Consider the following 18,527-nt stretch of genomic DNA (forward strand, 5'->3'; position numbering starts at 1 on the left):
TTTAACACTGAAAACAGCCTGTTTATGTACATTTTTGCAATGGCAGTAAAAAATTGGTGCCGTCCGTAAATTTTGGATGTTCTGCCAGTAAATTTCCCTCCCGGGGGTTGGCGACACTGTCACCGCCGCTCTTTCCCGATCGTCGGGGATCGAGTGTGGAGATCCGCCCGCTTGTGTAAACAAAGCGGGCAGATCTCCTAAGTGACAGGCAGGGACAGATTGCAGGATTCAGCATAGCTGAACCTGCGATCTGTGCCTGTGTCACACAGTCCCCTCCCCCCACACATGTTAGTAAGCACCAGGCATACATTAGCCCCTTGATCACCAATAAAAGTTAACCCCTTCCCTGCCAGTGTCGTTTTTACAGTAACAGTGCATATTTATAGCACTGATTACTGTAGTAATGTCACTGGTACCTCCAAAAGTGTCAAAAATGTCAGTCAAGGGTCCGCAGCAATGTCGCAGATCACCGCCATTACTAGTTAGAAAAAAAAAAACAATAAAAATTACATAAATTTCCCGTAGTTAGTAGCTGCGATAACTTTTGCGCAAACCAATCAAAATACGCTTATTGCGATTTTTTTTTTACCAAAAATATGTAGCAGAAAACAAATTGGCCTAAAATGTTAAAAAATTTTGATTTTTGCATTTTTTTGGGGGAATTTCACATAAAAAAATGTGAAAAATATTGTTATTTTTCAAAATTGTCGCTCTTTTTTTGTTTATAGCACAAAAAGTAAAAATCGCAAAGGTGATCAAGTACCACCAGAAGAAAGCTCTATTTGTGGGGAAAATAAGGAGATAAATTGAATTTGGGTACAGCGTCGCACGACCGCGCAATTGTCCGTTAAAGTAACGCAGTGCCGAATCGCAAAATATGGCCTTGTCAGGAATGGGGTAAAATCTTCTGGTCTTAAAGCGGTTAAAAATACGCTCATTGAGAATTTTTTTGTCAGAGATATGTAGCTAAATACATGTTGGCCTAAATATATGACAAAAATTAAATATGTTGGATATTTTTTAACTGTCAAAGTAGAAAAATATTGTAATTTTTTCAAAATTGTCGCATTTTTTATTAATATCGCAAAAAATGAAAATCGCACAGGTGATCAAATACCACCAAAAGAAAGCTCTGTTTGTGGAAAAAAAAAGGAAGTAAATTCCGTTTGGGTACAGCGTTGCATGACCGCCCAATTGTCAGTTAAAGTCGCACAGGGCCGAATCACAAAAAGTGGCCTGGACGTAAAGCAGGAAAATCCTCCGGTGGTAAAGTGGTTAATACATCCCAAAGGTGTTTTATCGGGTTGAGGTCAAGATTCTGTACAAGACAGTCAAGTTCCTCCACCCCAAACTGGCTCATCTTTATAAATTTTGCTTTGTTCACTGATTCAAATCATTTGATGGAGGGGGGATTATGGCATGAAGGTTGTTTTTCAGGGTGTTGTGGAAATTTTATTAGGACTAGTGTGGACATTTTTCAAGATGTGTTTAATTTAGCTTGTAATTCTGGTTCCTGTTGTCGGTTTGCTTGCAATACGCACATTAGAGCATGTACAGGCGTACCAGCATTGAGGAAAGACTACTGGCAGTGAGAACCCTCCTTTAGATGTGTAGACGCGTTCGTTCTACATAGACATCTGCGCCAGCGAACACTCCATGCGCTATGTGGGGGTCTGTTTGCTGGTAGAGATCTATGTGTATTGCGGTACAGAGTTCAAGGATTGAGCAGCAAGGATATGACCACCAGTGGGGGCCCCTGTATAATCTGTATATTTATTCGTTTGGCGGGGATATGTTTGCTCTGTGAAGTCAATATTGTTTTGATATCTATCTGCCTTTATGAAGGGATACACGCGCATGTCTTTCTACTGTGACTGATCACCATAGCATAGCATAGCTCTTTCCCTGCAGATAGCCTAAGGTCTATGAGAACAGTAGTATAATCCTATTAGGCATTGTTCTCTGAGCCTTCCTGAGTGGGATTCAGGCTGTTAGTAGTGGCGGGAGTGCATGCACGAGTTTGTTCAGAGCAACATTCATGGTTCTACACGCTGGTTTCATTGTGTAGTGTTAGGCGTAAATTCCGCTACACATGGGTGTCATTGTTACCTGCGGTGCGTGGATTTGTCTGTACCAACGGCGGGAAGCCGTGCAAGCTGTTCTGCTTGTTCACGATCATGTACTCCTCCTTTTTGTTGTATATTTAAATGTATACAGGTGTGTCATTGGCTGATTCTATGTGAGTATATTATGACATGTGACTGTGCATTTGGAACTGATTGGCTGATGTTGTATAGCCATCACTTCCTGCTGTTAACCCTGTGTTGTCCCATAAATAAACAGAGCTCAATGCTTAAGGCAGGACATTCTATCGAGCATCCAATGTGATAACAGCCTGTGTGTATTACTGAGTACTGCTAAGCACTCCATTACCTTATACAAAAGATCTGAGAGCTGTACTTTTTAGCACAATGGGATTAATTGCACTTGGCGTATATTAATATCCAAAAGTGCACTATTTCGCGCAACAAAGTTATTTGCGCATCAAGCGTACATTAAGATCCAATACAAGGGGTTGCGCTTGGCCCCTTAGTTCCAGTGAAGGGAACTCTTAGGCGTCAGCATATCAAGACATTTTGGACAATTTCATGCTCCCAACTTTGTGGGAACAGTTTGGGGATTGCCCCTTCCTGTTTCAACATGACTACTCACCAGTGCGCAAAGCAAGGTCCATAAAGACATGGAAGAGTGAGTTCAAGGTGGAAGAACTTGACTGGCCTGTCCTGACCTCAACCCAATAGAACACCTTTGGGATGAATTAGAGAGGAGACTGTGAGCCAGGCCTTCTCGTCCAACATCAGTGCCTGACCTAACAAATGTGCTACTGGTAGAATGGTCAAACATTCCCATAGACAAACTCCTAAACCTCATGGACAGCCTTCCCAGAAGAGTTGAAGCTATTACAGGTGCATCTGAAGAATTAGAATATCATCAAAAAGTAAATTTATTTCAGTAATTCAATTCAAAAAGTAAAACTCATATATTTTATATAGATTAATTACACACAGAGGGAAAACCCAAAATTCAGTGTCTCACAAAATTAGAATATTATATAAGAACAATAAAAAAAGGATTTTTAATGCAAAAATGCTGGTTTACTAAAAAGTATATGTATGTATGGTATAATATGCACTTTACCAATACTTGGTCAGGGCTTCTTTTTAATTACTGCATCAATGGGGTGTGGCATGGAGGCGATCAGCCTGTGGCACTGTTGAGGTGTAGTGATGAGCCGAACACCCCCCTGTTCGGTTCACACAGAACATCTCGAACAGGGGAAATCTTCTAGCGAACATGCAAGTCTATGTGACACGAACATGAAAAACCAAAAGTCCTAATTTTATATAGGGATGATCGAATGGTTCGGGTCGACCATCGGTTCGACCCGAACATTGGGTGTTCGAAATTCGGCCGAATTCCGAACTTTTTGCAGTTAAAGTTCGGAATTCTGTCACCAGAACCGCCTAAAATGCAACGGGACAGGAGCTGGGCTTTAAAAGCCTGTGATTGGCCCAGAAACATCAGTAAAAGCCAATGAGGGGGCAGGAGTCTGCTAGGAACGTGATTGGAGTGACTACAGGGTCCAGAGGCCAATCAGGAGTGAATACGCCCCCCAGTATATAACATAGCCCGGCCTAACCTCTAGTACTGTAATACAGAGACTTTTGAAGAGAGTGGAAGCATTTGTGTTTCTCCTGCTGCTTGTAAAGCTCCAGTGTCATTTTGCAATTATCTTCTGCTGTACGGAGCTGTTCTTTTAGTGTGAGGAAAGGGATATGCAGTGTAGTTAGGGTACTATATACCACTATAGTTAGATTCAATAATCTAGTTTTTGTAGGGATACCTTTAAGTGTCAGGGTTCCGTCTAGTGAGCACGTTGCACTACTGATATATTTACAGCAGGTATACGTGCTTGCTAGTAAGCTATTGTGCAAAATACCACACCCCCTTACAAGAAGCACATGGTGACCCCACTCTCCCATGTCAGGGTGACCGGAGTTTAGGGTGACCTGACTCTGCCATGCCAGGGTGACCCTACTCTGTCATTTCAGGGTGACCGGAGTTTAGGGTGACCTGACTCTGCCATGCCAGGGTGTCCCCACTCTGTCATATCAGGGTGACCGTAGTTTAGGGTGACCTGACTCTGCCCTGCCAGGGTGACCCCACTCTGCCATGTCAGGGTGACGGTAGTTTAGGGTGACCTGACTCTGATAAAGCCTCAGTGACAACTATACATAAATTAAAATTCATCACAAAAAAAACAGATTATCTTTCTTAGAATTTCAGTAACACAGGGATGGTGTTACCCTCCTTTCATAAAGTGCAAATAAATAAAGTGCATAGATTGCATAAATAATCCAAAACATTCAACTAAGCAAAAACAGAGTCCTTCAAAAGTCTTTGTTTATGTAGTGCATTTATTTGCCTTTATGAAAGGAGGGTAACACCATCCCTGCGCTACTGAAATTCTAAGAAAAATAATCTGTTTTTTTTTCTGGTTCTGGACATGCTACAGAGCTGAAACTTCACAGGAACAGTTTTTAGACCCCCCCCCCCCCCCCACAGACACTAAATCCTAAGAAATCTCATTTTTTTTCAATACTTTTTTCAATAATTGGCTCTCTATCAAAAACGACAATTTTTAAGAACTTTATTTTGCCTGATTCATAGTCCCTGGGGCATGACCCAGAACCCTAGGCACTTTTTAGGGGCATTTATTAGGTTTTAGGGCTTCAAAATTGTGTTTTTTGATTCCCGAAGTTCGGGTCCTATTGATTTCAATGGGGTTCTGGAATCCGAACCGAACTTTCGGGAAATTCGGGTATTCTGGTCGAATCGAACTTTTCAAAAGTTCAATCATCCCTAATTTTAAACGCTTAAATGCAAGTTATTGGCCCAAAAAAGTGTATGGGGACCTGGGTACTGCCCTGGGGGACATGAATCAATGCAAACATTTTTTTTAAAAACAATCATTTTTACGGGTCTGGTATGAATTTTAAGGGGAACCCCACGCCAAAATAAAAAAAAACGTTGTGGGGTTCCCCCTAAAATCCATACCAGACCCTTATCCAAGCACACAGGTTGGCTGGCCAGGAGGGGGGTGGGGGCGAGCGAGCGCCCCCCTCCTGAACCATACCAGGCCACATGCCCTCAACATGGGGGGGTGCTTTGGGGCGGGGGGGGCTCTGCCCTCCCCACCCCAAAGCACATTGCCCCCATGTTGATGGGGACAGGGGTCTCTTCCCGACAACCGTGGGCTGTGGTTGTGGGGGTCTGCGGGGGGGGGAGGCTTATCAGAATCTGGAAGCCACCAGATCCTGCCCCCCCATGTGAATGGATATTGGGTACATCGTACCCCTACCCATTCACCCTATAAAAGAGCTGTCACAATCAAAGCAACGGGAAGCATCCAGAGAAGCAGGAGCTTCTTCTTTTTTTTTTTTTTTTGGGCAGACTGATCATCATTTTTTTATTTTTTAATAAAGGACTTTTCCAAAACTGTAATTTGTCTTCATTTTCTTTACACTTTTTTGGTGAATCCATATCTCATATCCATTCACATAGGGGAGGGCTGGGATCTGGGGCCCCCTTGTTAAGCCTCCCCCCGCATACCCCCACAACCACAGCCCACGGTTGTTGGGAAGAGACCCCTTTCCCCATCAACATGGGGCAAGGTGCTTTGAGGTAGGGGGGCAGAGCCCCCCTGCCCTAAAGCACCCACCCCCCCATGTTGAGGGCATGTGGCCTGGTATGGTTCAGGAAGAGGGGGGCGCTCTTTCGCCCCCACCCCCATCCTGGCCAGCCAGGCTGTGTGCTCGGATAAGGGTCTGGTATGGATTTTTGTAAAAAACAAAAATCTCTCCCCCTGCCAGCAATGTATTTATTAACTATATAATTCCACTTAAAAATCACCCACTGGTCAAGGGAATTGAACCGACATCCCCGCAATGAGCAAGGCTGGTGTTCTACCAGCTATGCAACCGTCAAGCACACTCTCTGCCTAACTAACTTACTAACTTACTAACTAACTAACTAACTCCTATCTCACCCTACACACAGTGGATGAGATAAAAGTTAGGGAGAGTGCTCTGTGTTCCTCCTATTTAGGAACATGGGTCCCTGTGTTCATTCCATAAGTACATCCCCCACACAGCTAGAAAGCACCCCCTAGGGACACATTTAACCCTTTGATCGCCCCTGGTGTAAACCCCTTCCCTGCCAGTGTCATTAGTACAGTAACAGTGCATATTTTTAACACAGATTACTGTAGTAATGTCACTGGTCCCCCCCAAAAGTGTCAAAAACTTTAGTTAGGTGACCGATCTGCCCGCCGCAATGTCGCAGTCCCGCTAAAAATCGCAGATCGCATCCATTACTAGTAAAAACAAAAAAATGACATAAATCTTTCGCCTAGTTTGTAGAAACGATAACTTTTGCACAAACCAATCAATATACTCCTATTGGGATTTTTTTTTAACCAAAAATATGTAGCAGAATAAATATTGGCCTACAATGATGAAAACATTTTATTTTTATTTATTTTTTTATGGGAATTTTATATAGCAGAAAGTGAGAAATATATATATATATATATTTTTTTCAGAACTGTCAATATTTTTTGTTTAGACTGCAAAAAAAAAAAAAAATCACAGAGGTGATCAAATACCACCAAAAGAAAGCTCTATTTGTGGAGAAAAAAGGACATCAATTTTATTTGGGTACAGCGTCGCACGTCATTAAGGAGGAAAACTTTCTGGTCCAGAAGTGGTTAATGATCATGAATATCACTGTGCTTGATTGACCAGCAAACTCCGCCTGGCCTAAACCCCATAGAGAATCTGTCGGGTATTGTCAAGAGGAAGATTAGAGATATCAGACCCAATACTTTTGGTAAAATAGTGTATATTACATTTTGTTTTGGGGTTTTTAGTTATCTTTTATGTGATATCTGCCTTCTGCAGAATTACATTATCATATTGTTTAGCCCAAAACAATTATACTATAGTTATATCTGTAAAAAGAAAAAAAAATCTTTCTTTTTCACATGATGCCATTTAATCTTTAGTCTGATGTTGTTTTTTTTTCTGTTTTATTTTTTTTTTTTTTAGTGAATAAGCTGAAAATGTGTTTCTTGTAAATTTTGCTCTTCAACTGTTTCCTTGTATAAAAAGCACTTTTCACATTTCCACTTTTTATTCCTCTCTACTTTACCGAATGAGCCCATATGTACTTTACTAACGTTCATTTATTGCTAGCACTTGCCTTGCTGGCAAGCGAGAAAAAATAGCTGAACATAAACCTTCCTATCATGGGCTATTTGTATTGGGAAATGCACTCAGTCACATCACAAGGTTTAGTCAGGTCACATGCTCCTTGCAGCGATTGGGGTTAATCAGAGAGAGCTCTGCGGGTGCCCTCAGCTGTGCGGCTGGCAGAGCAAGTGACTCTTTTCTAAATTGCATAGGATTAGTAGTCATCATGTCCCATCCCCCGCTCTGCTTTCGCTTCAGAATAAATACATATTTTTCTCACGATGCCATTTAATCCTTAGTCTGATGTCGTTTTTTTCCTAACCAATCAGGCTCAGCCCACCCCCTCTCTCTGTCTGCGTCTCCTCCAGCCATGTAGCTAGGATCTTTTCAATAGCGTGGGGGCACCCTGACAAGGAGGCAGCTGTGCTTTCCATCCGCAAACCCTTGAATTGTGCTGTTTCAGCCAGTACAGTCCCTTTGTGTGCTATGCCCTCCAACACTTGTGATAAAAAAGTAACCAAAGTAATCATGATTGTCACAAAACATCACAGTATCCACACTGCAGGGACTGTAATATACAGAGGCTATGACAAAAATGTACTGTCTCACCAACCTGCTCTATAATAATGCTCATTTAAAGACATATTTATTTTTTAAAATGACATTACGTTTGTTTTAATATACCATACTTAATGTAGGGATTTTAAAATCTTTTTATTTTTGCGCTGAACAACAGGTCACACAGCATGTGCAAAGAATATACTGTAGGTTCATCCTACGCTCATTCCATAAAAAAAAAAAAAAACTCAAAACCTGCTTCTTAGCTAATAATATGTGAAGACTTGGGTCAAACAGGAGGTATCTGTGGCAGCAGTTATAAACCTGAGATCTTCTTAAAAGAACAGATATTCTTCTGAATATTCTCCATCTCCGACAGGATCTAACAGGATCCAAGCATCTCTCATTGACTTCCAAATTTAGATAACACTACTGTTATCAGCTCAGTCAGGAAATTTCACTTTAACTTTCAAATTAAAAAAAAGTATTTCAAAAATCTTACACTGCCCTTTACTGCATACAGTTGTATGAATGTCAAATCTACACTGAACAAAATTATAAACTCAACACGTTTGTTTTTGCCCCCATTTTTCATAAGCTAAACTCATGTACACAAAAGGCCTATTTCTCTCAAATATTATTCACAAATCTGTCTAAGGCTCCGTTTCCACTAGTGCGCCTACGAAGTCGCGCGACTTTGTACTTTGATTTCTGTACGACTTGTGTATGACTTCTACAACGACTTGTTGCGACTACGACTTGTTGCGACTTTGATGTATGCGATTTGCACATACTGATTCCTTTTCCTGCTAGTGATGTAATTCCTTTTCCTGCAAGTGATGTCATTTCCTGTTTTGGAAGAGTATTGTATGGTGCAGCAAACATGTTGGCTATGCCGTATGTTGGAGCAGCAGTCATTATGGCTGCTGTAGCAGCTGTTATTGCTGAGGAAGAAGAGGACCGGAGAAGGAGAAGGCATTGCTTTTGGATCCATCCTGTCATCTCCCAAAGGGAAGAGAGAGGCCAGTTCCAGGATCCTTTATCAGGACCTCCGTGCTCATGAAGAAAATGTCTTTAAATACACATGGATGTCAATTAAAAGGTGCACTGATAACATATATTTATGTCAACTTTTTAACAAAAAATGTGTATTGGTATAATCAGCATCAGGCCCGGACTGGCCAAAGGGCCCTGGACCACCTGCTCCGTGGCCATCTGTTAATCAGGGCATACAGTAATACAGTTTTAGAGGGGCAAAGGTTTAAAAGTAATATGAGGAAGTATTACTTTACTGAGAGAGTAGTGGATGCATGGAATAACCTTCCTGCAGAAGTGGTAGCTGCAAATACAGTGAAGGAGTTTAAGCATGCATGGGATAGGCATAAGGCTATCCTTCATATAAGATAGGGCCAGGGACTATTCATAGGATTCAGATATATTGGGCAGACTAGATGGGCCAAATGGTTCTTATCTGCCGACACATTCTATGTTTCTATGTTTCTACAGTGGGAGAGGGAGCTATGCCTGTCTCGCTGAGCTGTGGATTTCTCTCTGTGTATGTCTCTATGTATGTTATTTTTTTACATGGATAATGTTGATAATTGCCATCTATTTTTCTTTTTACAGTTTTGATGAATTGTTGGCTTTGCTCTCCAGCCATCTAGAGCGACAAAACACTAGATTCAGAAGGAGTATTCCGCCCATAGAAAGACTCATTATCACATTGAGGTAACTTTTCAAACCTACTTACCTCCTGAGGCATTTGGAGATCCACATAATTAAGTGACCCTTATGTAGTTGTGGGTGTGATTATGTTTGCCATGTCTCTTTTCAACAGTGTCTTTCTCCTGCTCATCTTCTTCCTCAGGCACCTTCTTCCAAGCCAGTTTATGCATCATTCTAACATTCTTTTTTTTATTTTAGGTACCTGGCAACTGGACATTCCTTTGCAAGTTTACATTATGAGTTTTTGGTTGGCAAAACTACTGCCAGCAATATTATCCATGATACTTGCAGAGCCATCTGGAATGTTCTTAAGGATTTGGTCCTGAAGAAACCCACTACAGAAGACTGGTGCAAGATAGCCGAATATTTCTGGGACCACTGCAATTTTCCAAATTGTGTTGGTGCAATTGACGGAAAACACATTAGAATATTGAAGCCCATTGGCAGTGGAAGTAAATTCTTCAACCACAAAAAATACTTTTCTTTTGTCTTACTAGCAGTGGCTGATGCCAAATACTGTTTTAGCTATGTAGACATAGGTTCGTATGGAAGCAGCTCAGACTCAAGCATATTTGTGAGATCCACATTTGGAAGAATGTTGAGGGAAGATGGACTTCAGCTGCCACCGGACTGTCCACTACCAGGGACAAACGGACCGCCACAGCCATTTGTTTTTGCTGGAGATGAGGCTTTTGCTCTCAGTCATCATCTATTAAGGCCTTATTCCAATCGGTCTCTGACTGTGGACAAAAGAGTTTTCAACTACCGCTTAACCAGGGCAAGACGAGTAGTTGAATGCGCTTTTGGAATTTTAGCTAACAAGTGGAGGTTCCTGCATACAGCTATCAATTTAAAAATGGATAATGCAATATGTGCGGTCAAAGCAGCACGTGTGCTTCACAACTATGTTGCACTTCGTGATGGGTACATTCATGAGGATTCCAGCATGAATGACATGGAGGGTGCACATTTGAGTGCCAGTAGAGGCACAAGCAATGGTGCCACTGTGCGTGAGGGATTCACATCCTTTTTCATGTCTGCTGCTGGTTCTGTCCCCTGGCAGCAGGATGCTATTTCCTAATGTATCACACGTTCCAACACAGTCCAATTTTGAGTTATGTTTTTCTTATATTTCTGTAAATGTGCAATTATAACCAAAGTCTGTATATAGTTCCATTTCTAGATATAATAAAACTACATTGCTTTACCTTATGTTGTTCTGTTTTTCCTGTAGATATACTTATATAGCATAACAGACATTAATGAAAGTACTATACAAAAAAAAAAAAAAAAACACAGAGTATGTAACAAGAGTATTTTTTTAATTTTTTTTTTTCATGAAATTATCAAAAAATAAACTTTCTTTACAATAATAAAGATTACACATTTTTTGGTTAGCCCCCGTTCACACTGGGGCGACCTGTGAGGCGACCTGGTCGCCTCACAGGTCGCCGCAGGTCGCCTCCCATAGGGAAGCTGCGGACCCGTTCTGATAGGAGCGACACAAGTCGCTCCGACTCAGAAAAAGGGTCCGGAGCTTCTTTGGGGCGACCAGGAGGCGACCGCCATAGACTTCAATGTTACGAAGTCCGTGGCGGCCGCTCCGAGGTAGCGGCGCGCTGCTCGCACCGCGACCTCGGAGGTCGCGGTGCGAAGTAGCGTCGCCCCAGTGTGGATGGGGGCTTATTCTAGCACCAAAACAACAAAAAAACATAAATTAACAGGTAAAAAGATAAACAAATTTCCTTTTTTGGACAGGAAAAAGACCAAACTGTTGTGATTTTTGCCAAATAACAACACCAAAAAAAAAAAAAATTACAACTCCTGGTATGTTATTTGGTCATTCAACCCACAACGTGAACTAGTCGATGGGCCAGATGGGCCAGGGTAATCTGTTGATGCTCTCTGACAGTATTGCCTTTCCGGAAAAGGCGTAACCTGAGTGGGTGCAGGTTGGTAAGGTCTTGGTGTGCCAAGGGTGGAGACACTAGGGGGTAGTATTGGGTGCAACATGCGGGGCCTGGAGGGATTCAGCATAATTCCATACTCATCATAGTATGGCCGGTTTATTGGTGGCCCATACGGTGAGCATGGTGGTGGTGGGTACTGGTGATAAGGGGGATATGTGCGGTGGGGGGGGGGGTGTTTCCTTACACGCTGCTGAACATGTTGTTGGCTCCCCAACCACAAAAGATTGCGCGGTTGACATTAAAGCCATCCTGAGCGCATATTTGCTCTCTGGGGGGACCTTTTTACACATCCCTAACAGGACTGTCATAAAAGATGTGTTTTCACACATGCTTTCATTCATTCTGGTGTTCATCTCTTTGACCACCTTCAAAACCTGCTCCATGGGCTTCCCACCCCTAGCACTCACCCTTGAAGAAGACCTTCAGGAAGGCATTTGCCATGACTAGGCCCCGGTTCAGCCTTCACCACAGCTGGAGAATCATTCCTCGACATTTGTCTGGACATTGTTCCCTCAGATTCCTCACGGTCATCAAGGTCTTGAAATCCCTCTTCCTCCTCCTCCTCCTCCGCTGCTGCCGCCTCCTGTGACCCCTCTTCTGGTGCCAAACCACGTGAGCAGTCTTGCCAGCTTGCTTGGGTTCTGAAATATAATGATTTCATTTTTAATTATATTAATATTACTACATTTTATATGTAAACTACAGTATATAACTGCTGACAACTTACGCTCGCATCTCCAACACTGGCCTTAAAATTTCCAGCTCCTGGGTGTGAGCATATGGGGCAAATCTTGAAGACCCAGAACCACTCCTTCCTTCGCGTATTTTACGTAGATGACGGTTGTAGCAATCTTTGATACTTCGCCATCTTGTTTGTAAGGAGTGCACTGAAAAACAGACAATACCGAACTGTACAGGGAATAATGGGTGCAAGCTGCAATGTGATATATGAAACACTTACATTTTTCTGACCGTTCTGTAGCCGTTAAACAGTCCCAATTCTCATAGTAAATAAGAGCCATCTCCAGCCATGCTCTCTCCTTCCTCACATGTTCCTTGTATAAGGGGTCTCTAATGTCATAAATTGTTGGCCGCTCTCTGACAAGACATATAATCTCCTCATTGTCATGCACCTGACTCTTGTTCTTCCTAGGCCTAGGCATGCTTCCTTTTTACAGTACACTCTCCTCTATGAACTATAGGAAGTGATGTGTTTGGGAGGAGCAGAGATCATGTGATTTGGGCAGAACATAACAAAATGAAAAAAAAAAAGCTTACTGTACTTCCGTGCAAGTCGCAACGAAGTCGCATTCACAACGTGTACTGCGACTTCGTTCCGACTTACATTACCTTCTATGAGGGATAAATCGCACTAAAGTCGTCCCAAAGTAGTGCAAGAAGCTTTTCTGAAGTCGCTGCGTCTTGAGTCGCAGCAGTTGGAACGGTCCTGATTGAAATGAATGGGTTTTGACTTGTCATGCGACTTGACATGTGTCAAGACGCACAACAAGTTGCACTAGTGGAAACGGAGCCTAAATCTGTGTTAGTGAGTACTTCTCCTTTGCTGAGATAATCCATCCACCTCACAGGTGTGGCATATCAAAATGCTGATTAGACAGCATGATTATTGCACAGGTGTGTCTTAGGCTGGCCGCAAAAAAAGGCCGCTCTAAAATGTGCAGTTTTATCACACAGCACAATGCCACAGATGTCACAAATTTTGAGGGAGCATGCAATTGGCATGCTTACTGCAGGAATGTCCACCAGAGCTGTTGCCCGTGAATTTAATGTTTATTTCTCTACTGTAAGCTGTCTCCAAAGGCGTTTCAGAGAATTTGGCAGTACATCCAACTGGCCTCACAACCGCAGACCACGTGTAACCACACCAGCCCAGGACCTCCACATCCAGCATCTTCACCTCCAAGATCATCTGAGACCAGCCACCCGGACAGCTTCTGCAACAATCGGTTTGCATAACCAAAGAATTTCTGCACAAACTGTCAGAAACCGTCTCAGGGAAGCTCCTCTGCATGCTCCTCGTCCTCATCGCTGTCTGGACCTGACTGCAGTTCGTCGTCGTAACCAACTTGAGTGGACAAATGCTCACATTCTATGGTGTCTGGCACTTTGGAGAGGTGTTCTTTTCACGGATTAATCCCGGTTTTCACTGTACAAGGCAGATGGCAGACAGGGTGTTTGGCGGCCTTTGGGTGAGCGGTTTTCTGATGTCAACGTTGTGGATCGAGTGGCCCATGGTGGCGGTGGGGTTATGGTATGGGCGGGTGTATGTTATGCACAACGAACACAGGTGCATTTTATTGACAGCAATTTGAATGCACAGAGATACCGTGACAAGATCCTGAGGCCCATTGTTGTGCCATTCATCCACGACCATCACCTCATGTTGCAGCATGATAATGCGCAGCCCCATGTTGCAAGGATCTGTACACAATTCCTGGAAGCTGAAAACATCTCAGTTCTTGCATGGCCAGCATACTTACCGGACATGTCACCCATTGAGCATGTTTGGGATGCTCTGGATTGGCGTATACGACAGCCTGTTCCAGGTCCTGTCAATATCCAGCAACTTTGCACAGCTATTGAAAAGGAGTGGACCAACATTCCACTTTGTACTCCGTTTGTAAGGTGGATGACCCTGGCAGCAGCATTCGTGATGGACTAAAGGGGGGATAGTCTAGGAAGGGGTAAGCCAGTGAGGAGGAAGTTTCAGTAGTAGAGGCAGATATGGCCAAGGAGCAGTGGCGGCCGTGCATAAGGGGCGCCAGAGCACCGCCCCCCCTACCCCCTAAAAAAAAAGAAAAAAAATTGAAAAAAAATTACAAAAGGAACAAATAAAGTTTCGCAAAAAAAAAAAAATTGTGTTCGCAGGCCTATGCGCTGGGCCTCTTGGCTATGGGGGGGGGTGGGGTTTACGACCCAGAAGAGGCGCCGATTAGCTGCCTTCTGGGGGCGTAACCTGGGCGCAGGAAAAAGCGCTGAGCCACCCCCACCTTCGTGATATCCTGGCTGTGATTGGTCCAGTCTCCAGCCTGGACCAATCATCATCCAGGACATCGCTGACTCGCAATGGGGGCGGTGCCAGTGCGTGCGTCAGTCACGCACCGTCACCGCCCGATCTCCTTCCCGCCGCCCAGACCGGAAGACAGAAGACTGAAGAGGAGGATGTCCACGACGCTGCTCGTCTCGGTTCCCGGAATCCCGCCATCCCGCCACCGTCAGAAGGTAAGTGATTGAAGCCGACCTGTGCCCTCACCTGTGCCATGCCTGTGCCCTCACCTGTGCCATGCCTGTACCATCACCTGTGCCATGCCTATGCCATCACCTGTGCCATGCCTGTGCCCTCACCTGTGCCATGCCTGTACCATCACCTGTGCCATACCTATGCCATCACCTGTGCCATGCCTATGCCATCACCTGTGCCATGCCTATACCATCACCTGTGCCATGCCTATGCCATCACCTGTGCCATCACCTGTGCCATGCCTATGCCATCACCTGTGCCATGCCTATGCCATCACCTGTGCCATGCCTATACCATCACTTGTGCCATGCCTATGCCATCACCTGTGCCATCACCTGTGCCATGCCTATACCATCACCTGTGCCATGCCTATACCATCACCTGTGCCATGCCTGTGCCATGCCTATACCATCACCTGTGCCATGCCTATACCATCACCTGTGCCATGCCTATACTATCACCTGTGCCATCACCTGTGCCATGCCTGTGCTATGCCTATACCATCACCTGTGCCATGCCTATACCATCACCTGTGCCATGCCTGTACCATCACCTCTGCCATGCCTATACCATCACCTGTGCCATGCCTATACCATCACCTGTGCCATGCCTATACCATCACCTGTACCATGCCTGTACCATGCCTATACCATCACCTGTGCCATGCCTGTACCATGACCTCAAAGTCATGCAATTTTATTACCGCGTTTTTTGCCGCGAAGCAATACCTATTACATTTTTCTTTTTGCGCCCCCCCCCCCCCAAAAATTTTGAGCACCAGCTGCCTTTTCCAAGGAGTGAATTGGAAGCTTTGTGGTTTCATTGGTTAGCAAGGGGCATATCTTGGAGATATTGCAGAGGTTGAGGCAGCAAGCTTTGGTCATTGAATGGCTGTAAGGCCGAAAGGATAGTTCAGAGTCCAGGATTACACCTAGAACCTTGGCATGCAGCCACCGTTTGATAGTTGAGCTGTTGATTTTGACAGAAAAATCAGGGGAAGAGGCACATGGTGGAGGAATTATTTTGAGCTCAGTTTTGGATAGATTGAGTTTGAGGAAGTGATATGACATCCAGGCTGATATGTCTGTTAGTAAATAAATGATGTGTGAGGAGAATGATGTACCTATCCCACCGCACCTTCAGTGTCACTTACAATTCTACTCCCTCTTCTCCATTTCCTTTCTCCATCAGAGTTCCCCAATGTTCTGTTCTTGGACCTATCCTATTCTCAATCAACACTTTCTTCCAGGGTCAGTTAATTGTCTCCCATGGCTTTTAATACCATTTCTATGACGATAACACCCAAATCTATCTCTCTATCCATCAGTCTCCTCACTATCAAGGTGTTTCTGATATAGCCAGGTCTCTGAATACCCAAAAGATGTGTTGTAAAAAAATGTATTGTAGTTTGTAAAAGCCACTTCTACAGTTTTAATTTGCATCGGGAAAATACCCCTGTATTTACTGTTTATCGATATAGGTTGAACTGATAATCATGAAAAGATAGATGTCATTGTCTAAAGACAGGAATAGTGGTGTGAAAATTGTGGAACCGCTCTGTTCTAATTACAGAATGCTGTCCTTTACATTGCAGAACAAATCCAATTGAACAGCTACTACTACTGGGCAAACGGCTCAACATTTGCCTATTTGGCCATTTGCCGAACACCTGAATTTACAAGGTGTTCGTCCCGCCAGCCCTGGCAGCAACTGTCTCTGGCTGACACAGAGACAGTTACTATGTGCACAGGATCCCCTAGGGGGATTTATTTTAAGACATTAACATTTATAACCACTTCAGGACCGGAACGATTCACCCCCTTAATGACCAGGCCATTTTTTGCGATACGGCCCTGCATTATTTTAACTGACAATTGTGCGACGCTGTACCCAAATAAAATGTATGTTCTTTTCTTCCTCCTTTTATCTTTCTTTTGGTGTTATTTGATCACCTCTGTGGTTTTTATTTTTTTGCGCTATAAACCAAAAAATAGTGACAATTCTGAAAAAAAAAAAAAAAATTACTTTCTGCTTTAAAACGCAGTCAATAAAAAAAATGTAAAACACATTTTTTCATAATTTTTGGCCAGTATGTATTCTGCTACATATTTTTGGTAAAATTAAAATCCTAATAAGTTTATATTAATTGCTTTGCGCAAAAGTTATTGCCTCTACAAACGAAGGAATAGATTTATGGCATTTTTATTTAATTTTTATTTTTTTTTACTAGTAATGGCGGCGATCAGCAATTTTTAGTGGGACTGCAACATTGCGGCAGAAAGATCGGAAACATAACTGACACTTTTGACACTTTTGAGGGGACCAGAGACATTACTAGAGTAATCAGTGTTAAAAAAATATGCACTATTACTATACTAATGACACTAGCAGGGAAGGGGTTAACATCAGGGACAATCAAAGGGTTAAGTGTGTCCCTAGGGGTGCTTTCTAACTGTATGGGGGGGTGGACTCACCAGATGAACATAGAGATCCGCGTTCCTAAATAGCAGATACATTCATTAAGAATACAAGCCTTTTGTTTGCAGCAGCCCCCCTCACCCCCCTCTAATACTTACAGGAGCCCCCTCTCTATCCAGCAATGTCCACAAATGCCTCAGCCACCCGGGACTCTCTCTCCTCTCCATTTCATGCAAAAATATAAAGAGCTGGCCACCCTTCCACAAAGCAGGGAAAAGGGCAGGCAGCAGGAAACGGAAGGGGGAAATTCTATGGCCAGGAGGAAGACAGGCAGCAGCATAGTGGCGGCCGGTTCATAGGGGGCACAGGGGCGCCGCCCCCCCTCCCCCCCCCAATTTGGGGCAAAGAAAAAAAAAGAAATAAAAAATAAAATAAAAATTAACATTTGCAGCCCACTAGGGGCGCCGGACCTACTATTGGCTATGGGGGGGTGGGGTTTTGCACCCCACGTGCGCCAGGCAGAGGCGCCGATTGACGACCTTCTGGGGGTCATCGGGGCGCAGAGCAATGCGCCCCGACACTCCCCACTTTAGTGCTGTCCTGGCTGTGGTTGGTCCAGACTCCAGTCTGGACCAATCATACAGGAGGACATCCCGGGTGACATCATCAACTTCCTGCCCGCCAGACGGTCAGAGAGGAGGAGCAGCGGGCCGGCGCGTGACGAGGAGGAACTGGATGGAAGAAGAGGTCGTCTCGTCTCAGTCCCGTCAGCAGCACGCCAGGCACCAGTGTGAGTCGGTCCGGTCCATTTGTCGCGTCGTGACGGAGAGCCAGCCCAGGAGGTAAGTGAAGTGATGCCTCCCTCCGGCCTCCTCTCCTCCCCTGGAGTGCGGGCAGCGCCACCGTGATGCCTCCCCTCCGTCAGACTCAGTGTCTCCCTCCAGCCTCCTCTCTCTCCTCCTGTGTGCGGGCAGCGCCAGCGGGACTGCGGACTTGTGTGTGTCCGTCTGGCGGTGGCCGGTGGGGAACTTTGTCACTCTTCACTAATCTGATTAGCCAGGTTATAGTAAGTGTAGCCAGGTGCCCTGCCAGCTAGACGAGCAGGCTGTGCTCCTATGCCTGTTTCCTCCCTGCTGTGAGCAGCGCAGCTGCAGGCTGTATGTGTGTGTGCCTTCGCTCTTCCCCACCTCTACTGGCAGCAGCATTGGCGATACAGAGGGGAGGATGGATTATGTCTCTTAAAAAGGACACTGAGACATGTAATTTCCAAGAGTGCAATTC

Source organism: Pelophylax lessonae, assembly GCF_965119305.1.
Source record: "Pelophylax lessonae genome assembly, chromosome: 3".
NCBI classification, from domain to species: Eukaryota; Metazoa; Chordata; class Amphibia; order Anura; family Ranidae; genus Pelophylax; species Pelophylax lessonae.